We start from the raw sequence: 27,810 nt of genomic DNA on the forward strand, positions 1-27,810 counted from the left end.
AATTTCTCTACATTCCATCCACTGTTCAGCACTATTTTTTCAGTTAGCAACATCTTCCAAACTAATATCATCTCTCATCTAGAAAACTAATAATAACTATGAACTAATGTCCCTGCACCCACATCTAAACTGTTATTTGCAAAGTGTAAATCTGACCATGTCATCTTCGACCTCCCAGTGTCCTTAATTCCTGTCATTAGCATTCCATGGTTTTTAAAACAAAGGCCAAAGTCCCACAAAATCTTACATGACACACCCACTGCCTAACTCTGCAGACTCCTCTTTATCTATATTTATTTTTTCTAGACAAACAAGTGTTTCCAGTGCTTCAGTCATTCTATGCTACTTGATATCTCAGGATCTTGAACATGCTGTTCCCTCTGACCTCTTTCCAACTCCTATTCAAACTCAAGTCAAAGACTCGACTGCGAGACAGTGGATTGTGGCTTTTTTTTTTTTTTCAGGCTGGAGTACAGTGGCAAAATCTTGGCTCACTGCAACCTCAGCCTCCTGGGTTCAAGCGATTCTCCTGCGTCAGCATCCATCCGGCATAGCTGGGACTCCAGGCATGCACCACCACGCTTGGCTATTTTTTTGTGTGTGTGTGTATTTTTAGTAGAGATGGGGTTTCATCATGTTGGTCAGGCTGTTCTTGAACTCCTGACCTCAGATGATCCACCCACCTCAGCCTCCCAATGTGCTGGGATTACAGGCATGAGCGACTGTGGCTTTTAAAAATATATCTTTACCACACTTAGCATCATATGCCAATTTTCCTCATATGATTAATGACTGTCACTCCTGAGACTGTGTTCTAAGCTGCAACTATGGCCTTTGTGCTATTCATCTGGCTGTTTTTCTCCAAGGAAAATTATAAATAAATATCTTTGGAATGAATGAATGAAAGGCATATTTGTGGTATTGTTTTATTGACCTTTCATTTGTCTTCCTACTGCTTACTCTTTTATGTACAGATTTAAATCTACCCAAATGACTTCTAATAATATATCACAGATGACTAGAGAAGACAAATGAGGCTCTGAGTAGACATCATTTAGGGAAGATACATGTTTGACCAAAGTGGACTATCCTGCAGGAAAACTAGGAACATTTTCCTCCATTCCATGGTGTTCTATGTTGTGTTTGATAGAAATTTAGGGAAAAGGTACATAATAGGTTGTATATAAATGAGCTACTATCTGTTTTGCTATTTGTAAGCCTATGGCAATATCAGGAACCACTAGAAATATAATTTTAGCATAAAAGCAATATTTTAAATACTTTTTTCAATTACTATTGACTATGGTACAAAATAAAATCTTAAATATGTGTGCATTTTGTTTATGTTACTTTATGTAATATCTTTGGATAAGTTTATTTTGTTGCTATAAATATATCTTTTCCCATTGGACCTGTAAGTCTCAGGTCTTAGTATAGGTGAATCTCCATTAATGTATAAGATAAACTCTTGAAATTGCTGTGTAATTCACTTGGGAGTTAGGGAAGATTTCTTTTATTTATTGGGCTAACTATTTAAAGCTAGTTCATGATTAATGCAATTAATCATCCTGATGATTTACTAGTTTTAATTATTGCATATTGAGTCTTCTGGTATTAATCATTGTATATTGAGTCTTCTTTATGTGGGGAACATAAAGCAGATGAGTTTGTGTTTTCCTTGCCTTATTCAATTTATTTTCATCTGGAAAATTATAATAAATTTGTGCTATCTGTTACAAAAATACTTTTAGTACTTTTATTTATTTTAAATTATATTTTTCCAAATGAGGGCATATATTGTTATTTTATAGAAAGAAAGTACAACACTATAGCTGTTCTTTCTAACTCAAGAAACACTGAAGAATTATTATTTTTTTGGTGGAGGGACAGAGTTTCACTCTGTTGCACAGGCTGGAGTTCAGTGGCATGATCTCGGCTCACTGCAACCTCCACCTCCCAGGTTCAAGCGATTCTCCTGTCTCAGCCTCCCAGGTAGCTGGGATTACAGGCATGTGCCACCACACCCAACTAATTTTTGTATTTTGAGTAGAAAGGGGGTTTTGCCATGTTGGCCAGGCTGGTCGCGAATGCCTGACCTCAGGTGATCCACCTGCCTCAGCCTCCCACGGTGTTGGGATTACAGGTGTTAGCCACCATGCCGGGCTTGAAAAATTCTGGGCCTCTTCTTCCTCGAGTTGTCCACTTAAGATTAAAAATACTAACATTTTGTTCAGCTATTTATCCAGCAAGTAATAATTACCAGTTAACATCACTGAAAACATTTGAACATAATGCTTTGTGAGTGCTTTATTCTGAAAACAAATCCAGAAAGCAATTCAAGAATCAAGAAACTTTAGCTTGTTTGAATTTTCTCTTTTTGAATTAGACCTAAGAGATCTATTGAGTCATGGTATGAGGATGGAAAACTCTAGAAAGAATTGACATGACCATTTTGCTTAATAGGCTGTGGTTGTATTCGTTGTTTTTAAATAGCTGTAGTGGTCTTAACTTGTTTTTGTGTCTTTAAGATTACATAGGTCTACTGGACAAAATCATGAAAATCTGAATTTGAAATTAAATTTCTCTGTAATTTCATGAACAACATTTTAGTGGTTACAACAATATAATTTCTTTTTTAAATGTATTTAATTATTATTATTATACTTTAAGTTTTAGGGTACATGTGCACAATGTGCAGGTTAGTTACATGTGTATACATGTGCCATGCTGGTGCGCTGCACCCACTAACTCGTCTAAATAAATCTATTATGAGGCAGACATTGCTTTCTATGTTTAAGAGAATATCAGGTTCCAAGGTGCCATTTAAATAAATCATATTGTCACTAAGCCTTTATTTTATAATGTATTTTGTATTATTTTCATTGGTTTATATTTTGCTTTAGAATATATGATTAACTCTTAGTCATACATATTACCCAAACATGCACTTCTTATGGAACATTTCAATAGACAAAATCACATATTAGAAACGTTTTCTGTGGATTGTAAATAAATTCATTTCTAATACATACCCTCTTCTGCTCTTTGGGACTAACACATATTCCTGCCAAATAATACATTTAAAAAAAATTGTCTCTTAGTGGCAGAAATAAACCATTAGTTTTTCCACGGCTTGTCTATTAGTAGGCAAAATTACATAAATTTACACAAATATTCAGAAATAGTCTCCCTTTACAAACATTACCTTTCCTCAGTGAATTTAAGTATAAATATTACTGATACTGTACTAAGATAATTAACAGAACTATGAAGTTTTTAATAGAGAAAGACCTGATGTCTATCCTGTGGCAGCATATAACTTCACAAAAAGAAGCTTTAAAAAATTTTCTGAATTTTAATTATTGTATACTTAATAATGAGCTTTTTTTTCTTATTCTGATTCAAAGGAATACACATGACCACATATGCATGCACGTCTATTTTTATTTGGATGACCAATGATTTCTAAGAATATTTTAGTAAACAAAACTAAAAATATATATATTTTTTAGCTTTTTGCAGCTACCATCAGAATAAAATTTAAACTTTAGTCTCAATATCTTAAGAAATGATAGCTAAAAGGTCGTCTTATGGTACAGAAAACGAATATTTTTACAAGGACACGAGGGTATTTCTGCGTAAAGACAGACTATTCTGTTCAGAGAAATTAGCGGTGAAGTTTGAACTAAAAAAAATTGCAACATAAAAATATTAAATATGATGAGCAGGCAATGCTCAAAAATCTCAGAACCTTGAAATAGAAAAGTATCCCTTAATGTCTGAAAAGTATATATTTAGTATTATTAGCAGTTGTAATGAGTCTCGATATTCCATTTTCATTTGTTATTTTCACTACTGTTTTACATAATCCTCTTAAATTCACCAGCTTTTTCTTTCCATCAAACCCTAGAGGAAGTGGGGCAGGCATTACTATACCTACCTTCAAGGTAAGGAAACAAACATTTAGAGAAGTCAGTCCTGTGATATATATTAGTAACATACTAAGTGGTACAATCAAGATTTTATGCCAAAGGTAGTAAATCAGATATGTTTCAAAATTTTAGTCACAAGCATACACATGGCCAACAGATATACGAACTAATGCTCATTATCATTAATCATCAGAGAAATGCAAATCAAAACCACAATGAGATAGAGATATTATCTCACTTCAGTTAAAATGGCTTTTATCCAAAAGACAGGCAATAACAAAGGCTGCAAGGATATGGAGAAAGTGGAATCCTCATACATTGTTGGTGGAAGTGTAAATTAGTAAAGCACTATGGAGAACAGAATAAAAATTAAAAAATAGAACTACCATATGATTCAGCAGTCCCACTGCCATGTATATATCCAATAGAAAGGAAAGGAGTATATTAGAGAGGTATCTGCACTCCTGTGTATATTGCATCACTGTTCACAATAGCCAATGTTTGGAATCAACCTAAGTGTCTATCAACAGATGAGTGGATAAATAAAATGTAATATATATACAAAATGGAACATGATTCCATTAGACTGAGCCATAAAGAATGAGATCCTGTTATCTGCAACAACAGTGATGGAACTAGAAATGATTATGTTAAGTGAAATAAGAGCATGCAAAGAGAAAGTTCACATGTTCTCATATGTGGGAGCTAAAAATTAAAAACAATTGAATGCATGGAGATAGAGAGTAGAACAGTGGTGATCAGAGGTTGGAAAGAGCAGTAGAGAGTAGGGAAAAAAACTGGGAATGGTTAATGGGTGCAAAAATAGAATAAATAAGGCCTAGTATTTGTGCAACAGGGTGAATGCAGTCAAAAATAACATATTGCATATTTTAAAATGATTAAAAGAGTGGAATTGGTGTGTTCTCAACACAAACAAATGATAAAGGCTTAAGGTGATGGATTCCTCAATTACCCTGATGTGATTATTGCACACCTTAAGCCTCTATCAAACCTCTTATATCAAATATATACACCTACTATGTACTCGTATAAATTAAACATGAAAAAATTAAGTTTTTGTCACAGGAATCTTTTTTCAAATAAAATATTATACAGAAGCCCAAATCCAAAGCAGATTCAATGACAAATTTATCTTTGAAAACTACTGTAAGAAAAAATGGAGTGTACATAATGGGTTTTCCTTCCTGTTCGTATTCCACATAATTACCTTTAGCAAAAAAAATTACACAAACAAATCATATTATACAAACAAAAGCCACATGTACACACCCCATTTTTGAGCCAATAATAAGGCATGTATAGGTAGCACAAGTGTAGAAATATAGTGCATTTTAACATATATGAAGCCTTCCTAAAAAAGTACTTGAGAGCTCAGCTGTGGATTCTTCATTTTAATTAATACCCTGTTAATACCCTATCAAATTAATTAACTGTTGCCATTCTCTTTTCTAAACCAATGTTTAAAGGATAATAATAAAAGAAAAAATAATAATATGCTAGAAACTTAAAACAGATATGAAGTATAAGAATTTATGGAAAAACAAACAAACAAAAAAAGAATTTATGGAAAAACAACTCTAGGAAAGATAAAAAGCTAAGGCTACTAAACTTAATTGATCCTAGATGGTTGAAAATAAATAACTTCTTTTTTTTTAGAATTTTTTTTTGTTTTTATTCTTTTTTTTTTTTTTTTTCTTTTTGAAATGGAATCTTGCTCTGTTACCCAGGCTGGAGTGCAGTGGCATGATCTCGACTCACTACAACCTCCACCTCTATGGTTTAAGCATTTTTCATGCCTCAGCCTCCTGAATAGCTGGGATTACAGGTGCACAGCACCATGCCTGTCTCATGTTTTTGTATTTTTAGTAGAGACAGGGTTTCACCATGTTGGCCAGGCTGGTCTCAAACTCCTGACCTCAAGTGATCCGATCGCCTTGGCCTCCCAAAGTCCTGGGGTTATAGGCGTGAGCCACCTTGCTCAGCCTAGAAATAGTTTTTTAAACCACGACTCATGGATTACACTTTAGTGAGACATCAAATGACGTTAAGGGAAGTGACTGTTTTTCCTACCTTTTTAAAAAACCAAAAATATTTCTTATATGATTATTTTATATTTTTTATAGAGACAAATCCCCACAAATTTAGATTGTTAAATTTTATTTTTATAATATTGTTACTTTGGAAAGACAGTGAAATTTGGTTGAGCTCAGTGCTGCAGAGATATATAGTGATCTGATTTCACACTACTTTGGCTCACTCATTGGCTCAAAAACCTCACAATAATTATTCATAAAAGAATAATTTGAAAAAATTCACCTAAACTAACATATTGCACATAAATTCCTAAGGTACACTCCCACCTTCATTTCCAATTAAGAACTCCTGGCTAAGAAGTTTAAAAATGTGTAACGACTTTTAAGCCATTCCTTTCAAAATTCTTTGCTTTAATATTCTCTCTATATATCTCTATCTATCTATCTATCTGTTCAAAAACCAACATATATATATACATATATATATATCCCCTTACATATTTTTAACCTTGCATCTAAAATTTTTGTCATGAGTATAAGTGGTTAAAACCACTTATACTCTATAAAACCACTTATACTCTATAAAAAATATAAATGATGTAATTTGTTGCATTTAATAAATTTTGATTAAATTTAAAAACAAAATTGCTACCTAACCCATTTAAATTTTTTTTAAAAAACTAAAATGCCATAGCAAATTGATATATTTAAAAGATTAAAGCTGAAAATCAAATTTCTTAGAATCCCAAAGCAAAAATTAGATAGGCAATCTAGGCTAAATGTTGAAATGTGTGACAAGCACTAGCTGAAACACAAAGACAAGGAGATTGTTGCAACTATCTCACACTGGTAAGTCCCACTATCAGTTAATTAGTAAGGACAAGTTGAAAATTTTATATATAGCTGCAACATAATATACTCATTTTATATAGTAGTATGCTTAGGATTTTTATTATAGGATATGAGGCAACTTATAGTCAAATATTTTTTAATTCCTATAATACATTTTCTAATAATCATATTTGCTTCATTTTAATTAAAGTCAGAAAATCTTACACCAAATCAGACTTTAGTTGTTGTTCGTATCTTCTTCTTATTTTAATCTTTCATTCCCATCCTTCAGTAAACACAATAATTATTTTCAGTCACTAGCATAGAGTTTAAGTTTGGCTTTCTGGCCTTATATAACCGGGAGATAGTTATTAATCAGTATGGTAAGGCATTCCTGAAATGAAATGGCTTATAAATCTATTTATCAATCCTGACATCTATATTTGACATATAGTGTAAGAAATAAGTGCTTCTTATTTTCTTATGGTGATATTTTCTGATGGTAACTAAAGATCCTACTTAGATGAATATAGGCAAGATGGAAGGATGAAATGAGAGATTAAACTGGGTAATGCTGTGGTCTTTGGTTGACTTACTCTGCATTTGTGTAGGAAGGGTGGGTATGCTAGTAATTTTTAAAGAATTAATGTTCTTTCATGAATACCTTTCTTAGATCAATAAATTACATAATGACTAACAGGACAAGAGTTCAAAAATTATGAGTGAAAAGACCAATCTATGATGCAGTTACTATTTATTACAAGCAGAACATACTTTAAAATTGATATCTACAACATTGCCCTCAAGGCTTACACTACCATTTCAACTCATTCCCTCATGAACAACATAAGGCTGTTTTATGAGTGATCTCAGCCATTCTTCATTCTACTATAGATGTCCACTGTAGAGTAATATATTGCCACTCTAAAAAGAGGCTTCTGGTGCTATTGACTAAAACTAAAACAATATCAACTAGATGACAAAAATTCTCAAATGATAACTCCTTAATAATGTCAAATTGCAGAATAATGGTATTAAAATCACATTGGTTGACAAAATGTGATATGAAACATGAATATTAGTAACGCATGTGTTCAAAGTTGATATTTTTATTATTAAAAAATGTGTTTCATATCTTTGACAAAGCAGAATTAAAACCCTGGCTATAGTATACTAATCTAACTTCACTTGGAAAATGAGGTATTCTTTATAGTTGTATAAGCATAAAATACAATTACAAATTGTTGGTAACATACCAGTTAAAGAAGTTAACAACAATATTTTAAAATGTGAATGAACTTCTTGTCTTCTGCTTGAAGCTCTGTTTAAAAGTCACTTTTCTCCACTATAATAATAAGCCATGTTTATTTGGCATTTTCAAATTAAAATATGGTGTATGAATAAGTATGCCTAAGAAAGGTAGAAAAGTTTAAAAAGAACCAATGTCTTAAAACCACGAAAATGTTGACCAAGTTATTCTATATTTAATATTATTATTCTAAACACAATGTTACAAATGATGCTTTAATGTAAAGTATAAAATTCATTTCGTAAATTGTTTAGGAATATGTGATCACTATCCATATTTCAACTCCAGGTGAAATAAGTATGTAATAATACAGAATGTTCCTACAGTAAGTAGGAAGGAGAATTATTTCAACAGAAGGGTTATCAACCTAAAAAATGATAATAAATATATGTTAAAAATTGAATGGAAATACAAAATATGTGAATAGCATCTATATTTCTCTGCTTTTGTTATAATCATGTATTGACATAATTTTTCTTCAAATATGCATTAAAGAGAATAAACTGCCTTTAGACTAACAAAAAACAGTGTGAGATTATAGTGTTGCATAACTTGCTATACTTTGATACTATTTTAAAAATATTACTAAAATATTTTCAGGAGACACTTTGACATTTAGCTAACAAAGCATTCTCTTCAAACTTGATGGTAAACGCTAAGTAGATAGTTACTTCCTATGGAAGTTGTAAATATAAAATAACCATAATTTTATTCACCTTGCCATTTATATTAGTCCATTCTCACACTGCTATAAAGAACTGCCTGAGACTGGGTAACTTATAAAGGAAAGAGGTTTAATTGACTCATAGTTCTGCATTGCTAGGGAGGCCTAAGGAAACTTACGATTGTGGCAGAAGGGGAAGCAGGCACCTTTACAAGGTGGCAGGAGAGAGTGTAAGCAAGAGCAGGAAAAACTGCCTTATAAAACCACCAGAACTTGTGGTTTTATATTCACTTACTATCAGAAGAACAGCATAGGAGAACCGTCCCATGATCCAATCACCTTCCACCAGGTCTCTTCCTAGACATGTGGGAATTATGCAGATTACAATTCAAGATGAGATTTGGGTGGGGACACAGCCAACCCATATCATTCTGCACCTGGTCCCTCCCAAATCTCATATTCTCACATTTCAAAATACAATCGTGCTTTTCCAACAGTCCCCCAAAGTCTTAATGCATTCCAATATTAACCCAAAAGTCCAAGTCCAAAGTACCATCTGAAACAAGGTAAGTCCCTTCTGCCTAGGAGCCTATAAAATCAAAAGCAAGTTAGTTACTTCCAAGATACAATGGAGGTACAGGAATTGGATAAATCCTACCATTCCAAATAGGAGAAATTGATCAAAACAAAGGAATAACAGCTCTGTGCAAGTCTGAAATCCATCAGGGCAGTCAATAAATCTTAAAGCTCCAAAATTATCTTCTTTGACTCCATGTCTCATATCCAGGTCACGTTGATGCAAAGGGTGGGCTCCATGTTCTTGGGCAGCTCTGTGCCTGTGGCTTTGCAGGGTACAGCCCCCGTCCTCGCTACCTTCACTGGCTGGTGTTGAGTGTATGTGGCTTTTCCAGGTGCACAGTTCAAGCTGTCAGTGGATCTACCATTCTGGGGTTTGGAGGACAGTGGCCCTCTCCTCACAGCTCCACTAGGAAGTGCCCCAGTGGGGACTCTGTGTGGGGGCTCCAAACCCACGTTTCCTAGAGGAGGTTCTCCATGAGGTCTCCACTCCTGCAACAAACTTCTTCCTGGACATGCAGGCATTTTCGTACATCCTCTGAAATCTATGCAGAGGTTCCCAAACTTCAGTTGTTTCTTGTGTACTAACAGGCCTAATGCCATGTGAAAGCTGCCAAGGCTTGGGGTTTGCACCCTCTGAAGGAATAGCTTGAGCTGTACCTTGACTCCTTTTAGCCATGGCTGGAGCTGAAGCAGCTGGGACACAAGGCACCAAGTCCTGAGGCTGCACAGAGCAGGGGGGCCCTGGGACTGCCCCATAAAACCATTTTCCCTCCTAAGCCTCTGGGCCTGTGATGAGAGGGTCTAACCCCAATATCTGTGGCATGCCGTGGAGATATTTTCCCCATTGTCTTCATGATTAACATTTGGCTTCTTGTCACTTACACAAATTTCTGCATCTTGCTTGAATTTCTTCCCAGAAAATGTTTTTTTTTCTTTTCTATCACCTCATCAAGTCTGCAAATTTTTCAACTTTTATGCTCTACTTCCCTTTTAAACATAAGTTCCAATTTCATATCATCTTTCTCAAGGTCAAACTTCCACAGATCTCTAGGCCAGGGGCAAAATGCTGCTAGTCCCTTTACTAAAGCATAGCAAGAATGGCCTTTGCTCCAGTTTCCCAGAAGTTCCTCATCACCATCTGATACCACCTCAGCTTGGGCTTCATTATCTATATTATGATCAGCATTTTGGTCAAAATCATTCAAGAAGTCTCTAAAAAGTTCCAAACCTTCCCAAATCTTGTCTTCTTTTGAGCCCCCCCAAACAGTTGCAACTGCTGCCTGTTACCGACTTCTAATACCGCTTCTACATTTTTGGGTATCTCTATAGTAGTATCCCACTCTCCATGGTGCCAATTTCCTATATTAGTTCATTCTCACACTGCTATAAAGAAGTGTCCAAGACTGGGTAATTTAGAAAGGAAAGTAGTTTAATTGACTTACAGTTCCACATGGCTAGAGAGGCCTCAGGAAACTTAATAATCATAGCAGAAGAGGAAACAGGCTCCTTCTTCACAAGGCGGCAGGAGGGAGTGTGAGTAAGAGCAGGGAAAACTGCCTTATAAAACCACTAGATCTCTCTCACTATCACAAGAACAGCATGGAGGAAACTGCCCCCATGATTTAATCACCTCCCACCAGGTCTCTTCCTTGACACTTTGGGATTCTGAGGATTACAATGAGTTTTGGGTGAGGACACAGCCAAACCATATCACCATTGCTGCTACATGCCCAGTTATGACATGAACTACTGGAATTTATTTCCATTATTCAGAGCTTAAGAATTCTCCCTGTAGTAAGATACCTTTTTAAGAAGTGTAAGTTTTAGACATGTTACTGTTATATTTTTTAATATAAAAGCAACCATTAAATATTCCTAAAAGTACTAACAATGAGTATAAATTATATGCATATACATAATTAATTTGAGCTCCAAAATTATCTTATTATTGCCTTGATTTTAGAAGTGGTAACTATGGTGAATTGTCTATATAACTTTAGCTCAAATTGTCTTATCCAAATACTCTAGTAGTGGTTGTTGTTTCCTTTTTCTTTTTTTTTTTTTTTTGCATAATTGTTCAGCTGCTGATGACATTCTCTATTATAGTTGTCACTTCTTTTGGTAATGTCCTTCCATGATAGCTCATTTGTTTTATTTCAGTAAATTTTCTTATTCTTCTAAATGCTACATTTGATTTTTGAGTTACTCATTAAGATAATTTACGCTTGGAAATTTTTGTTATTAAGTTAGTGCTGCTCTGAATGTAGACACTACAAACAAGATACTAGATGTTCATAGCAGAACTATTCATAAAAGCCAATAAGTGTAGACAACCCAAATGTCTATCTAGTGATGAAAGGGTGTAAAAAATATGGGATATCCACAGAGTAAATTTTTTTGCTGAAATAAATAGGAATAAAGCAATAATACATGCTACAACATGGATAAACCATGCAAACATTATGCCAAGTGAAATAAGTCATGTATTATATGAGTGTATCATATAAAATGTCCAAAATAGGAAAATATGTAGAAACAAAAAGTAGATTTGTTGTTGTCTCGGGATGGGCAGATTTGAGGGGTCAGCTTGAGAGTGACTGTTAATGGTTACAGAATTTCTTTGTGATAAGATGAAAATGTTCTGAAATAGACTTTGGTGGTGGTTTCACTACTCTATGAACATACCAAAACCCATTAAATTGTACACTTTAAATGAATGAATTATATGGTATGAATTGTATATCCATAAACCTGCTTAAAATGTTAAAGGACATTGCCATAAAATTACACTGAAAAGGTCAATGAAATCTCATAACTCCAAATAAGAGACATTTTCTTTACAAAGACTGGCTCAACATCAACAGCAGCACTCTTGCCCACCAAAACTCTGTGCCATCCTACACCCTGCTACTCCTAGATTTGTGCATCTAATAAGAAACTAACACTAAAAATAATCCAAAATGCTTGGGGAAGTATTGGTTCCACATATTAAAATAGAAAATAAAGGTGTTACTAGAATACTCTTTTATGTCTAATAATAAAATAATATAATAATAGCAACAACAAAACTATAGTGGTGATAGCTAATAATTATTAAAAGTTTAATACTAATTATTAAAAGTTTAATTATAGTGTTTAGTAAGAACTGTTTCAGTTGCTTCACAGGGATTAACTTCTTCAATTCTCATCATAACATTGTGAGGTTGGAACCATTATTTCCTTCATTTTACAGATAAGCACGGAGAGAGTAAATAACTTGTTAAGATTACAGAGCTAGCAGGGATAGGATAGAAATTCTGTCTGTCTGCCTTTAGAGTTTGTGCTATGCTTTAATTGCAACATAGTCATAAAACAACAAAGAAGCTAGCTAAAGGTTTACCCATAGTTGAAGCTATGACCATTTTATCTGAAGCAAACAGCAACTACATCAACAATATAATAAGGATTTATCACAATAAGCTCAACCTTGATAATGACATAAGTATATAGTGATGATTAATGGAAACATAAAGATTAATATTAATTGTGATGAATAAAGTTAGCTATAAACAGTAATATAATATTTACATTTTTATGGTTCTAATTATTAGTAGTATGGTAGTTTATGGGTTTAGTATTTTATTATCTTTTTCAGGTGTGTCTTCTTAGGATTACTGGTATAAATCAGTTACTTTGTACAGATCATAAAAGAGTGAACAGAAACTTGTGTTATTTAAAGCAGTACTCCAAACATCAAGAGCAACACAAATAATAGAAAGTAATTATTAGTATTAGTTGCTCATATAAAATAAGAAGATGGGAGGAGAGTCCGCCATCTGGTTCATGTTGATGGACATTACACAAAAATAAATTAGAAAGAAGGTGTAACAGCATATTTAAATGACAAATTAGAAAAATAACCTAAAAGATGAGAGTTAAATATGCATATGTAATTTCTCATCTCATAGGAAATTAAACCTTTTCTAATTATAATAGCCCTGACTAATTATTATAAAATACTAATGAGAAACCTATACATTTTTAACAATGCTAATAGATCATCTATATATAATCATGATAGGATTATATGCTAGGTATCACATGCTATATAAATGTTACAATGCACCTAAATTCTGGAAAATTCTACTTTGTGTAAAATTAAAATCTTTATTTAAGTCAACTACCTAAGGTTTGTATTTCATATCAAGTAAATTTTTTAAATGTTAGAGGCCTCTGCCTAAGATTTGAGTCAATGTGGACCATGTCACAATGTCCAGGCTTCAAAGAAGAATCCAAGTTAGTGATAAAAATGATAACATATAGCAAATTTACCTAAGCCTTAGAGACTATGAATGTTACAAGACATGATATAATGAATAACAAAAAAGTTAATATTTTAAAAACATTAGTATTGATACAATAGCATTAATAATATTTAAATATACAAATAATCTGTTTTATGATGTCTGAAAAGTCCATTTGCATTGCCATTCCTACCATTCCTAATATACTATTCAAGTATATCAAATTTATTTATCAATTTATAATCAATGGCTAAGAGTTCAAGAAAGGCAGTTGTCAATTGTTTAATTAGACAGTTTTGAGGCATTGAACAAATACAAATAAAAATTGTTCTTTAGTAACTAAAGTATCTCTGACATCAATGTCACAATAGTGTAAGTAGCTGTGACACTATGAGGATGTCAAAACATAATAGATTATGAAGATGTAGAATAATATATATGAAGTTGGAACCATTCAGAGTAAATAATTAGATGAGTTATAGTCCATCTACTTTTTATATTATTTATTTTTATATTTCATCCAAAATTATTCTAGAAGTATTTTTTTACTGATTTAAATTCTACTTTCACATAATTATGTGTATGTGCTTATTGCAAGGAGGTAAGATGAAGTTAGATACACAATTTTAGCTGTAATGTGGTTGTCTCTCAGTACGTTTGGTTGCTATTTACAAGTATAAGCACAAACTTTATAACATAAATATAGAGTTTAGGAAGACTACAGTATTATTGGCATTTGAGTCACACATAAATATTGTGCAAGTAAAGATTACAATGGTCATGTGCCTGTTATGTAGTCTGAGATGCATATTCAGTTGCCTATTGATATTGAAAGACTCAAACAATAGAGAATGTATAACATCATTATAGAAAATTATAGTTGTTGAAAAAGAGCAAAAGTTGTGAGCCTCATTGTTGGCAATATGTAGTGCATAATGATAAGTTATCTGCCTTTTAAAATGGGAATGACAAGAATTATTTATGTAAAGAGAAAATAATAAGGAATTTTTCAATGAATTAAATTCATAATTTTTTTGAATGGCAGGTTCTAACAATACAGAACAAAGTGTTAAACTATCATTTCAGGCTAGGAATTAAAGTGTTTAATAAAATTAATACATTGCCTTTGGGATTTTTAGAGGTGTTTCAAGAAAAAATATTTTATATAGAGTCATTAGCATCTAAATGAAAGCAATTATTGTCAGATGACTTAAAATCCAGTCCTGATTTTACCACTTATATGTATATCTACCTAGGCCAAGTCATTTAATTTGTATAGGTTATGCTTCTTACATTAAACAAAACATGAGATACTTGGACTAGATTACTTTTAACCTTGACTTATTCAACTCCAATATCTTATTGCTGTAAATATGATATTCAGATGACAGTTGGGCAACGTGTCCAAAGTAAAGCTCTCATTTTAGCTCTAAAACTTGCTTTTCTTACCAAATTCTTGTGTGTGTGTGTGTGTGTGTGTGTGTGTGTGTGTGTGTGAGTATAGCACTAACATTCTACATCTCCTGTTGGCTGAAGGCTAGAAGGAACAGATTTTCACTTACTTGCATTGATTCTATATTATCTGTTTAATGAGGTTACTTTTCTTCATTTTCATTAATGGAAATGTCTACAATACTTGTGTATGACTTGCCTATGAAAATTGAGTGTGAAGACAGGGTTACCTGCAGCAAGTTGAAGGGTTTTTCTGGTTAATTTTTTATTTTTTATTTTTTTACAAAGTAGGATGTAAATTTTGTGCTAAGGGTAAGAAAGGAGGTAAACATTTGAAGAAAAAGCAGGTGGTTTAAATATCTCCTTTGAGGAATAGAGAAGTTTGCCTAGTCTCAGTTTCCCATTGATGCTATACCCAATTACCTTGAACTTAGTAGCCCAAAGACTATACACTTATTATGCTATGGTTCTGGAAGTCAGAAGTTCAAAATGTATCTCACTAGGCTAAAATCAAGATATTGACAGAGCTACCTTCCTTCTGGAGTCGCTAAGGGAGAATAAATAGATTTGCCTTCCAAGAACCAAGAAGCTTGCCTCTTTCACGGATTTGTGGTTTCCTTTCTGTGGTCACATTAATCTGATGGATGCTTCCATCACCACATTTCATTCCGACTCTCCTACTCTCCTCATTCCTTTATGAGGACCCTTGTGTTAATATATAGATCGTGCCTGCCCAGAGGCTATAGGATAATCTCCCCATCTCAAAATCTCCAATTTAATCACATCTACAAAGTGAGCTGAGATCTTGCCACTGCACTCCAGCCTGGGCGACAGAGCGAGACTCCATCTCAAAAATAAATAAATAAATAAATTTTATTTTTCTCATGCTTTTATAAATGTTATTTTTTTCTTTATTTTCTCTGTGGATAGTTCATTGTTACTGTACAGAAATAAAACTAAATTTTTATGTTGATTTTGTATCCTGAAACTTTACTGAATTTTCTTTTAGATCTAATAGTTTTTTATTGGAGTATTCAGAGTTCTTTACATATAATATCAATCCTCCTGGAAAGAGAGATAATTAATTTCTTCTTTTCCAATTTGAATGCCTTTTATTTATTTTTCTTGATTAATTGCTCTGGCTATTAGACTCCTAATTCTATGACGAATAGAAATGATGAGAGTGGACTCCCTTACCTTCTTTTCAATCTTAATGATTTCAGATATTCACCATTAATGTGATACCAAATGTGTGTTTTTCATATATGGCTTTTATTATATAGAGATAAATTTATTTTATAACTACTTTGTTGAGAATTTTTATTGTGAGACAGTGTTGAATTTTGTCAAATGCTTTTTCTGCATCTATTGTGATAATCATATAATTTTTATCCTTCATTCTGTCCATGTGGTATATTACATTAACTAATTTTTGTATGTTGAAACTTCCTTACAATTCCGGGATAAATCACAGATGATCTTACTCTATGATCCTTTTAATATGCTTCTGAATTAGGTTTGCTAGTATTTGTTCAGGATTTTTGGATGTATATGCATAAGGGATATTGTCTTGTAATTTTATTTTCTCATAGTGTCCTAGTCTGGTTTGGAATCAGAGTAATTCTGGCTTCAGAAAATGAATTTGAAAGTGTTCCCTCATCTTCAATTATTAAAGAGTTTGAGAAATATTGGTATTAATTATTTAATTTTTTGGTAGAATTCACCAGAAAAGCCATTTGATTTTGGGGTTTTCTTTGATGGGAGAGTTTTTATTACTGATTCATTTTCTTATTCTATATTGTACTTTTAAAATTTTCTGTTTCTTCAAGATGCAGTATTGTTAGGTTGTGTATTTCTAAAAATTTATCATTTTATTCTAGGTTATCCAGTTTATTGGCATATAAATATTAATTTTATTTCATAATTTTTGTATTTCTGTGGTATTAGTCACAAAGTCTCCTCTTTTATTTCTGATATTATTTGAGTCTACTCTGTTATTCTTACTCTGGGTAAGTATTTGTCAATTTTGTATATATTTTCAAAACCATCTCTTACTGTTTTATTTTTTCCATTGTTTCTACATTCTGTGTTTTAAAAAAATTTCTGCTGCAATTTTTATTATTTCTCTCCTGCTAACCTTGGTCTAACTGGTTCTTCTTTTTCTTGTTCCTTGGAGCTAAGCTTAAGTTGTTTATTTAAGATCTTTCCTTTTTAATGTATGCTTTTAAAATAATTTAGGGGTTAATTATCACTATAAACTTCTCTCTTAGTATTGCTTTTGCTGCATTTCATATGTTTTGGTAAAATTCCAGTGGCTTTTTTTTCAGAAAGAGAAAAAAATCCTAAAATTCACATGGAACCACAAAAGACCCTGAATAGCCACATCAATTTTGAGAAAGAAAAAAAAAAAGGTAGAGGCATCAGGCTTTATGATTTCAAAATATATATTACAGTGCTACAATAAATAAAACTTTATAGTATTAGCATTGAAAAAGGTATATAAAGCAATGGAACAGAATAGAGAGCCCATGTCATATATTTTCACCCATATATGATGAACTGATCTTTAACATACGTGCCAAGAATACACAATGGAGAAATAATTGTTTCTAAAACAAATAGTTTTAGGAAAACTAGATACCCACCTGTTTAAGAATGACATTAGCGGCCGGGCGCGGTGGCTCATGCCTGTAATCCCAGCACTTTGGGGGCCGAGGCAGGCGGGTCGAGAGCTCAGGAGATCAAGTCCACGGTGAAACTCCGTCTCTACTAAAGATACAAAAAAAAAAAAACCAAAAAACTTCGCCGGGCGCGGTGGCGGGCGCCTGCAGTCCCAGCTACTCTGGAGGCTGAGGCAGGAGAACGGCGTGAACCAGGGAGGCGGAGCTTCCAGTGAGCCGAGATCGCGCCACTGCACTCCAGCCTGGGAGACAACGCGAGACTCCGTCAAAAAAAAAAAAAAAAAAAAAGAATGAAATTACACATGAACAAAAATCAACTCAAAATTAATTGTAGGTTTGTACCTAAGACCTACAACTGAAATTCCTACAGGAAAATATAGGAGAAAAAATTTTATTACATTGGTCCAGGTAAAGCTTTCTTGGATCTGACTCTGAAATCATCACCAAAAAAGCAAAAATAGACGAGCAGAACTACATCATACTAAAAATAATATGCATGCAAATGAAACAACAGAATTAAATGGCAGTCGATGTACTGGGAGAAAATGGTTGCAAATCATGTATCTGAGAACAGGTTAATATCCAAATATATATGGAAGTTTTACAATTCAAAAAAAATCATAATTAAAACATTGATAAAGGACTTGAATAGACATTTCTCAAAAAAAGAGAGACAGATTTATAACAAGTATATGAAGTTATTCAATATATCTTGGTGAAGATGTGAATAAAAAGGAATGCTTATACAATGTTGGTGGGAATGTAAATTAGTTCAACTCCTATAGAGAACAGTACGGAGATTTCCTAAAGAACTAAAAATAGAACTACCATTCAACCCAGCAATCCCACTACTGGGTATCTACCCAAAGGAAAATAAATTATTTACGAAAAATACACTTGCACCCATATGTTTATTGCAGCATTATTTACAAAGTCCTTTTTGCACTATTGCGAAGTTATAGACTCAACTTAAGTGTCCATCAGTGGTTGATTAGATAAAGAAAATGAGGCATATATACATAATGGAATATTATGCAGCTATAAAAAATAAAATCATGCCCTTCCCAGCAGCATGGAGGCCATTATCCTAAGAGAAATAACTCAGAAACAAAATCAAATGTTGCATGTTGTCACTTACAAGCAAAAGCTAAACAATGAGTACACATGTAACAAACCTGCATATATACCCCCGAATCTAAAACAAAATAAAATTTAAAAATCTCTACATCTATTTTTTAAAAAATGTTCAATCTCTCTAATTTTAAGGAAAATTAAAATCAAAATCACAATGAGATACCATCATGCATCTGTTAAGATGGCTATTATATATATGGATATATACACACACGTATGTAATATATGTGTGTGTCTGTGTGTTGGCAAGAATGGAGAAAAATGGAAAAACTTCTACACTGTTGCTGGGAATGTAAAGTAGTACAACTACTATTGAAAATAGTATGGAAGTTTCTAAAAAAATTAAAAATAGAGCTACCATATGATCAAGTAATCCCACTTCTGGGTGTATAGCCAAAATAATCAAAATCAGGATCTTGAAAAGACATCTGCACTGCCATATTCTTTGCAGCATTATTCATAAATAGCCTTGGTATGAAAAAAACAACCCAACTGTCTATCAATGGACGAATGGATAAAGAAAATATGGTACAGATATATAAAATGAATTTTTTACGCTCTTAGAATTATCATATTATATATAAGATTTTGTATATATGCATTTTCATATTTTTAATAATTATTTCATTATCAATAATAGCTCTGGTATGAAAAAAATAACCCAACTGTCAATCAATGCTTGAATAGATAAAGAAAATGTGGTGCATATATATATAATGGATTTTTTTGCACTCTTAGAAATATATATATTTAAGCACTTTACTATAAGCATTAGAGATTTGTCACCACATACATTCACTAAAATTACATTATTATCAACATGCAGCTCAGTAGCACTCCAAGAAATACCTTTTATATATGTGTCTTTAAAAACCTTCACTTCATACATTACAGAGGAATCACCACATTCGTTTTATATAATAAAATATTATTCAGCTTTTAAAATAAGGTCATCTTGCCATATGAGACAATATGGATGAATACGAAACACATTATGCTAAGTAAAATATGTCAGACATAGTAGGAGAAATACTACATATTCCTACTTATATGAGGAATCTAAATTAGTCAAACTCATAGAAATAGAGACTAGAATGGTGTTGCCAGGGGATGGGGGTAGGAGAAAATGGGAGTTGAGTTGCTGTTGAACAGGCATAAAATTTCTGTTATACAAGATGAATAAGTTCTAGAGATCTGCTATACAACATTGTGCCTGTAGTTAACAATACTGTGTACTTAAAAGATTGTTAAGAAGTTAGATTTATTTTATGCATTCTTACCATGATAAAAAAAAGTCAATTACTCTCTTCATTTCTCCCCTCAAATGAATCAAGCTTTTCAGCAGAGCATGAGGGTAATAAAAGTTGAATTAGAGATTTGTGGAGAGAGAAGATTCAAAACCTCTATCTGGGAGAGTGGGAAAGCTATACACACACATGCACACCTATTCTCATATATGTAAAACATATGCAAGTTATTTTATTACAAATATGTAAAACTTATTTTATTATAGATAAATATCTTTCACTATATATAAATTCATATAATTTTTATATACACAAGATGATACAGAGGTTTATTATATAAAATAATGATGTGATATGCAAATATCTGTCAAGCCTAATAAATTAAAAATAGAGATATGTCTTTAAGTGAACTTAAAGTAAGTGGGCATATTTTATATCTATAAACAAATTTTATATCTAGCTGATATAAACCATGTTTTGGGGAAACTGACATGAGTAATATATATGCAAAATTTAACTTGACTGGATTGCCAATAATCACCAAAGAAATTGAACACTTATGTATACTATCTAGAGTCATGTTCATTGAAATCATGATTTTTGGGTTTTTGTACTCACTATGTGTCCTTGGCCAATTGTTATGCCATAGTTCCAACATCTTTAAAATTGGCATGATAACACTACCTTATAATGATTTTTGTTGCATGAATTAAAAAATAATTTGTGTAAAGTTTTTAGTGTGTTGCCTTGCATATAAATTAATATTTTCATTGTATGTACGCTATGCTCCATTGCAAAGATCTATATCCATATGGTTTTATTGTCTTTTCAAAACTTTAAGGTATTAGAATTACAGAAGATTTAATACAGAAAGTATCCAAATGTTTCTATATAACTCTGATAGCAAAATTGGTTAAAATTAAAACATAAATATATACTTTTTTAGTTCAGCTCAAACCAAACACAACAGGATATTGAAAAATAATATACAATTATCACTCAGTTACTATCGCTATAAAACTTATTACAACAAAACTTAGTGGCTTAAAGCATAAGCTTAATTTTTTTCTCGTTTTGTGGATCAGAATTTCAGGAAGGGCTTAATTGGGCAATACCCATTTGTCTCCCCTGTGGTTAGAGCTGAAGTGCAACCTAGGGTTGCGGTCACCTGAAATCCCAACTGTATTGGCCATACAAGATGACTTACATATATGGTTGGCCATTGACGCTGACTGTCACCAGGAACATTGCTGAAACTGTCAATTGGAAGACCTCCACATGGCCTCTCTTACAAAGTAAGCTCAGTGTGCTTGACCTTCTCATAGCATAGTTCAGGAATTCAAATACTAGTGTCCCTGCTGCAAAGGCAGAAGCTACATGCCATTTTATGACCTACGCTTGGAAGTTTTAAAATGCCAGTTCTGCTGTTACTTACTTGTCAAAGTAATTCCAAGCCTTCCATATCCAAGCATTGGGGCATAGACTTCACATTTTGATGATAGTAGGGACAAAGTGGTTGTATTTTTTTAAACCTCCACACATGCTTAAGAGGAATTAATCTGAGGAAGGTAAGAGTGGTTTACCTTAGAGCTTTATAAGATAAAATAAATTATTTTCTCAGGAGAGATAAAAGAGATATTTGATAACATTTAACACCTATTATTGAGTAAAATTTTAAAAAGTAAGATAGTTGGAATCTTCTGCAAATACTATTATCTGCCTGATACAAAGACCAACCTGAATGGTAAAATAATTATTTAACAAATATTTATTGAGTATCTATTATGGGAAATACATTTTTCTTTTCATTGACAGTAGATCAGTAAATAAATAATAACTCTTCTTACATGGAAATTACTATAACAGGAGACAAAAAAAGAGTATTATATCTGAACTTACCACTTCATGCTTGGGAAACTCTTAGTCATTCTTCCAGAGGCAGCCCAGTCATCAATTTCTGCATTAGGGGCTGGCGAACTAAGACTTGCTGGCAAAATCCATCTCATTGTCTTGTTTTTGTAAATAGTGTCTTATTGGAACACAATCATTCTTTTTTTTTAACTATTGTTTCTGGCTGCTTTGATGCTACACTGACAGTCAAGTAGTTGTGACAAACTATACGGTCTACAAACGAAAAATATTTACTACTTTGTTCTTTAAAAAAAAAGGTTGCCAACAAATTTCTATAGAAAGATTTCTTGAATTTGCAAAGCAGACTATTTCATTAGATAAAGAATACACTTGAAATATGACTATAATAGGTTATTTTATATTCTATTAAGTATGTTTATCATAATACATGTGAGGGTAAGGACTGGGATTAATAACCTTTGAATATCCAGCTACCTATTCAGTGTTAGATATTCAGTGTCAGTTATATTCCATTACAAAGTTTATAACTGCATGAATAAATGAACGAGATCTGTACCCACTCTTCCTCAATACTCTTTCTCTCCTCAATACTCTATTCCTGCAACTTCAATTAATTATCCCATGAAGATTGATCCTTAATTTAAAGGTGCCCTTTATTTCTTTTCAACACCTGGAGGGGAAACTCCAACCAGATATGTTGCTGGTTATTCAATTCAATATATTCCTACCAAGATATATTATTTTCTTCCACTGAAAATATACTTCTTTTTGTATTCATTTTATATCAGTAGCATCACCATTATTCAAGTTGGTATTGGATAAGGATTAAGAATATTACCAGGAGAAACAAAGAGAAAGGAGATAAAGCTATCTTAATTTTACCCAGACTAGAAAACTAAATGTCAGCCCTGAACATATAAAATAATGGGTAAAAAGTAACCAGTTGGTCACCCATTTCTGCTAATTTTACCTCTGAAATATTTATTCATTTTATTTCTCATATTCATTCTCAATGTTTTTAATTGTATTCACTCCCAAGGACCAGAGACCTAAGTTTTTCTGACATAAGTATAATTGTAATTGTCTTGTCTCTTAATTGTCTTCATCCATCCAATTATTTTATTCATTATCTCACCTGTTAAATTAAATAAGCAGGAGGCCATTGGCCTAAGACTGTCTCCATACTTCGAGTTCTTACATAATAAACTACAGTCTTACTTAGTACATAGACAAACTGAACCTAACTAAGGGCATATTTTTAAATTACAGACAGCCAGTTCTCACTCAATCATAAGCCGTCGAACTTCAGCCAATCACAGGCTTCCAAATGATTAGGCCATGTCCAAATAGGACAAACACTTAGCTGCAACCAATAAAGCTATTTCTGTACATTATTTCAGTGTTCTGTCTATAAATATTCACTGTCCACTAGGAGACCTCTCTGAACCTCTTCTGATTTGAGTGCTGCTTGACTCATGAATTGCTCAAATAAACTTTTAAGTTAAATTTGTCTAAAGTTTCTCTTTGAACACAACTAATGCATCTGCACTAAAGTTACAATGAAAAAGACATCATGCTGGGGACTGAGTATAGGACAGTGACTAAGAGAGTTCCAGGTTTTTAAGGCATCTATCTGTAGCAAAAATAAAAACAAAGCTTAAAAAGTTAGAAAGTATATAGTTTTCTACCCTCCACAATGTAACCAGAGTTACACACACACAGACACGCACATACACACACACATTGATAACTCACTCTCCTCCGATCAAAATCCTCCAATAATTCCCCTTTCTGGCATGCAATATCAATTCTTTTTACATGTCTTTCAAGCTTGGCCCCTTTCAAAAATCAGTTTGTCATCTTTTTCAGCTAGTGCTTTTTTCTCTTTTGCATATCCTTTGCTTTAGGTATTTTCCAACATATGTGCTGTGCACTTTCACATCTCGGTAGCATTGCTCAAACCGTTTTTTCTACCAAAAGCCTTTCTTAAGCTTTTCCTTCCATTGCTACTGCTAATGGCAATCATCAGTCTCTCTCCCACTCAGCCTTTTGTATGGAAAAATATTTTTATAAATCTATGTGACATTTATATTAACCTTGTATTACACGTTATCTACGTGTATGTTTTTTCATGTTTTTCCTTTAGTAGAATCCTATTTAAATTTTCCTAATTTAAAATTCTTAATTATGTTAACATTTCCTATGTAGCACTGTAGCACAATGTGAGTTTAGCATACAATGGGGGCTTTTTAAAAAATCCCATCACCAAGTTCTTTTTTATTTTGGAAGATTATGAAAAATAAACTCTCAGCAGAGTCTAATTTCTAAAGCAGTTTAGCAGACTTTGAACCAAATGAAATAAAATTGTTGGAAACAAAGCTATGTATTTGTTGTTCAGACTTCAGGATTTTTACAAAAATATATTTACATATTTTATTCATATCAATATTTGCCCCGAAAGCTCGGAAATAAAAACATTTACACATGAAAAATCTTAAGGAGTTTCTGCAAAGCAGTGTGTGAAAGCAGGCTAAAGGAAAAGGCAACTCACTGTAATTTGTTGATTAAGAAGTAAAAACACACTGAGAAGGAAAATAAATATGTACTCAGCAAAACCTAATTGATTCTCTTGAGCGTGAAACTCCAGGAGTCAGAAATGAAGGTAGCACTGAAAGAGTGGAGTGAAGGGGTGAGTACTCTCAATTATGTCTGCATAGTACAAAATAAACAAAATGATAAAATATTGATGGAGTGGATGGAGGTCTCTCCATTCAATCCCTTTTGAACAACACGATATTGATAATTAATGGGGGAAAACAAACATTTTTTCTCCCTGCTGGCTTCCAGTGCTGGTGTTTCTGAAAATAATAGAAAGAAGGTCTTGCCCCAAGAACAATAAGAATGAAGCTTTTGTCTCAAGGTACAACTCTCTGTCAAGGTTTCTTCTATGAGATAGTTTATGTCAGCATATTCCCAACGTGTTTTGGCATTGTAGTTTTGGAATAAAATAAATGTATGCTTTTCCTTAACCTTAAGATAAGAAAGTTAAACAGACATGCTCATCGCTTCTTAGAGAACTCACATAATTTTAACGAATAAGTAACATATCACTTCCTCTACAAGAATGAAATAACCAAGAATCTAGATACCTGATATTGTTAAATTGAGGCTTAAAATAGTCAGGAAAAAAGAAATTCCAATGACAATATTCGCTAAAATTAAAAGAAAATTGTAACAAAAACAAAACATTAAAAATTTCCTATCTATCTTAATACAAGCTGAGAGTTATTAAAATTTGAAACTAGAAAAGACCATCATAAAAAGGGAAAAAGGAATCCTGAAAACTTTCTTTGATAAGAAAACAATCAATCAAAGAATTAAAACATACCCAGTAAATCCAAAGTTTATTTAAAAAGTATTAAAAATGGCCGGGCGCGGTCGCTCACACCTGTAATCCTAGCATTTTGAGGTCGGGGCGGGCGGATCACAAGGTCAAGAGATCGAGATCATCCTGGCCAACATGGTGAAACCCCGTCTCTACTAAAAATACAACAATTAGCCGGGTATGGTGGCGGGCGCCTGTCGTCCCAGCTACTCGGGAGGCTGAGGCAGGAGAATGGCGTGAACCCGGGAGGCAGAGGTTGCAGTGAGCCAAGATCGCGCCACTGCACTCCAGCCTGGTGACAGAACTAGACTCCATCTAAAAAAAAATAAAAAAAGTATTAAAAACAAAACAGAAAGTTTACTTCTAATAATAGCAGATATATAATTGGACCAAATTTTCCAGGGAAAAATTAGATTATATAAAACATAAAGCATAACCTCAAAAATACTTATACTTCAAAAACGCTGACAATGTGAAGAGAATTACTGTGGAAAGATCAGCAAGAGGACATAATCGATTGGTGTTTCATTCTTGAGGGACTTTGTCATTTGAAACAGGTTCCTAGGAGGATAAACTGTGCTCTTGATGTTCTCTCATGGCATCCCTTCATAACCCCCCAAAATCAATTGCAAGTTAATTGTAAGGGTAGACATTAAAGATGAAACAATATGGTTTCCAGGAAGTAACATGAGAAACTCTCTCACTCCCTTAAGTAGGCAAAGATTTCCCTCACAGAATTAAAAAGCACGTATCATTAAGGAAAAGGTGGATAAACTTGTATGACGGTAATATTAAGACTTTCTGTTCACCAAATGGGACTGTTAAATAGAGAGGGAAAAGGCAAATCAAGGAAAAAAAATATTTTCAAGCAATCCACGAGCACAGTGTTCAAAAGGCAAGAATATTTCACAAAAGAGAATTTACAAACAGTGAATTAATATTGGAAAAGTTACTCAGTATCTGCAATCATTAAGGAAATGTGATTTAAAATCACAAAAAAATTAATATTCATCTATCGGAATGACTAAAATTAAATAGCGCAGAATTATCAAGTGATGTTAAATTTATGGAAAAATCAATAATTTCCTAGTTATAATGGGATACAAATTGGTACAAACATTTTGGATAAATGTTGGTAGTTACCTATTGACATTGAGCTTATGTAAATTCTAACATCTATTATTTCTCTCCTTAATATTTATTCAACAAATTTTATGGCCCCAAAGACATGTACAAAAGAGGTCAAGCAGTAGTATTCAAAATAGTTCCAAATTGAAATCACCCAATTCAGTAAAATAAAGTTGGAAATCTATTTGGTAAAGTCCTACAGTGGAACACTATATAGTAATGAAAATGAATTAACTATGACTACTTGCAACAGGAAAAAAAAATCCCAAAATGTATTATTAAGCAATAGAAGCAAGATATAAAAAATTATGCAGTGTGATTTTACTTATGTCAGGGTTAAAAATAAACAAAACTATAACATAAAGTTAAAAATTAAAAGTGTTTATCTTAGGCAGGAGGATGGGGAGTAATAAATTTATTGATCTAGAGAGTAGCTACCTCAGTATGTTCACTATGTGATAATTCATTCATCTAGACTCCATAATGTATGGATTTTTTTATTTTGACTATTCTAAGTTAATAAAACAGTTTTAAAAATCTGGAGATGCATGCTTGCATTTCACCGTCTTATGACACTGAAAAATTGGAGACAGTAAATGCTTATTAATAGACGCTTTGCAAGATTAATATGGCATATCAATACAACATGATAAGCAAATTATCACATGATATATTGAAGGCATAATATGAAAAAATAATAAATGAAAGTGAAATATTTAAAACAGTGTATACAATATATACCTATATATAAATACATTCATACGTTTCCTACATAATATTCTCCCTATCATTACCAATTTAGTCCAAATCTATTTCTACCTAAAATATATCTTCAATTTAATTACATACACATATATATATATAAAATTTATAGTGCAATATTGTTTGTATCATGCTGTGAGTGCTGTCATGCACTATTAACTAAAGAGAATCAGCCTGGTACTTTCCACTGTATGTTCTCATTCATTGAATGATATTAACTCTGCATACTGGAATTGCTCTCGGCCAGTGAATAAATACTCTAGAGTGCTCTCTTGATTTCACTATGAAATGTATCTTATGTCTTTCATTTCTCTATTAACTCTCTTTCTGTCTTAGTTTTCATTTGGTGGAATATTTTGGACTCATAGTGCCTCACAAAATGTTGAGATGTGATAATTTTTTATCTCCTCCAAAAAAAGAAAGGAGTATTAGAAATATAAAAGATATTTTAATGTTGCACAATGCTTCTTTTAAAAAAATGGTTGCAGAAACAGGTA

General features: G+C 32.8%; 1 long non-coding RNA gene across 1 annotated transcript in view; it reads right to left on the reverse strand.

Annotated features, from left to right (window-relative positions):
* LOC134809824 (uncharacterized) overlaps nt 1-18,019 on the reverse strand; it is a 140,891-nt gene extending 122,872 nt beyond the window's left edge. The window contains exon 1 of the long non-coding RNA XR_010156382.1: nt 17,750-18,019. This is a non-coding gene — a long non-coding RNA (uncharacterized LOC134809824). The remainder of the gene's footprint in view (nt 1-17,749) is intronic.
* Nucleotides 18,020-27,810: the final 9,791 nt, after the last annotated feature.

Source organism: Pan troglodytes, chromosome 3 (genome assembly GCF_028858775.2).
Source record: "Pan troglodytes isolate AG18354 chromosome 3, NHGRI_mPanTro3-v2.0_pri, whole genome shotgun sequence".
In the NCBI taxonomy this organism is placed as follows: domain Eukaryota; kingdom Metazoa; phylum Chordata; class Mammalia; order Primates; family Hominidae; genus Pan; species Pan troglodytes.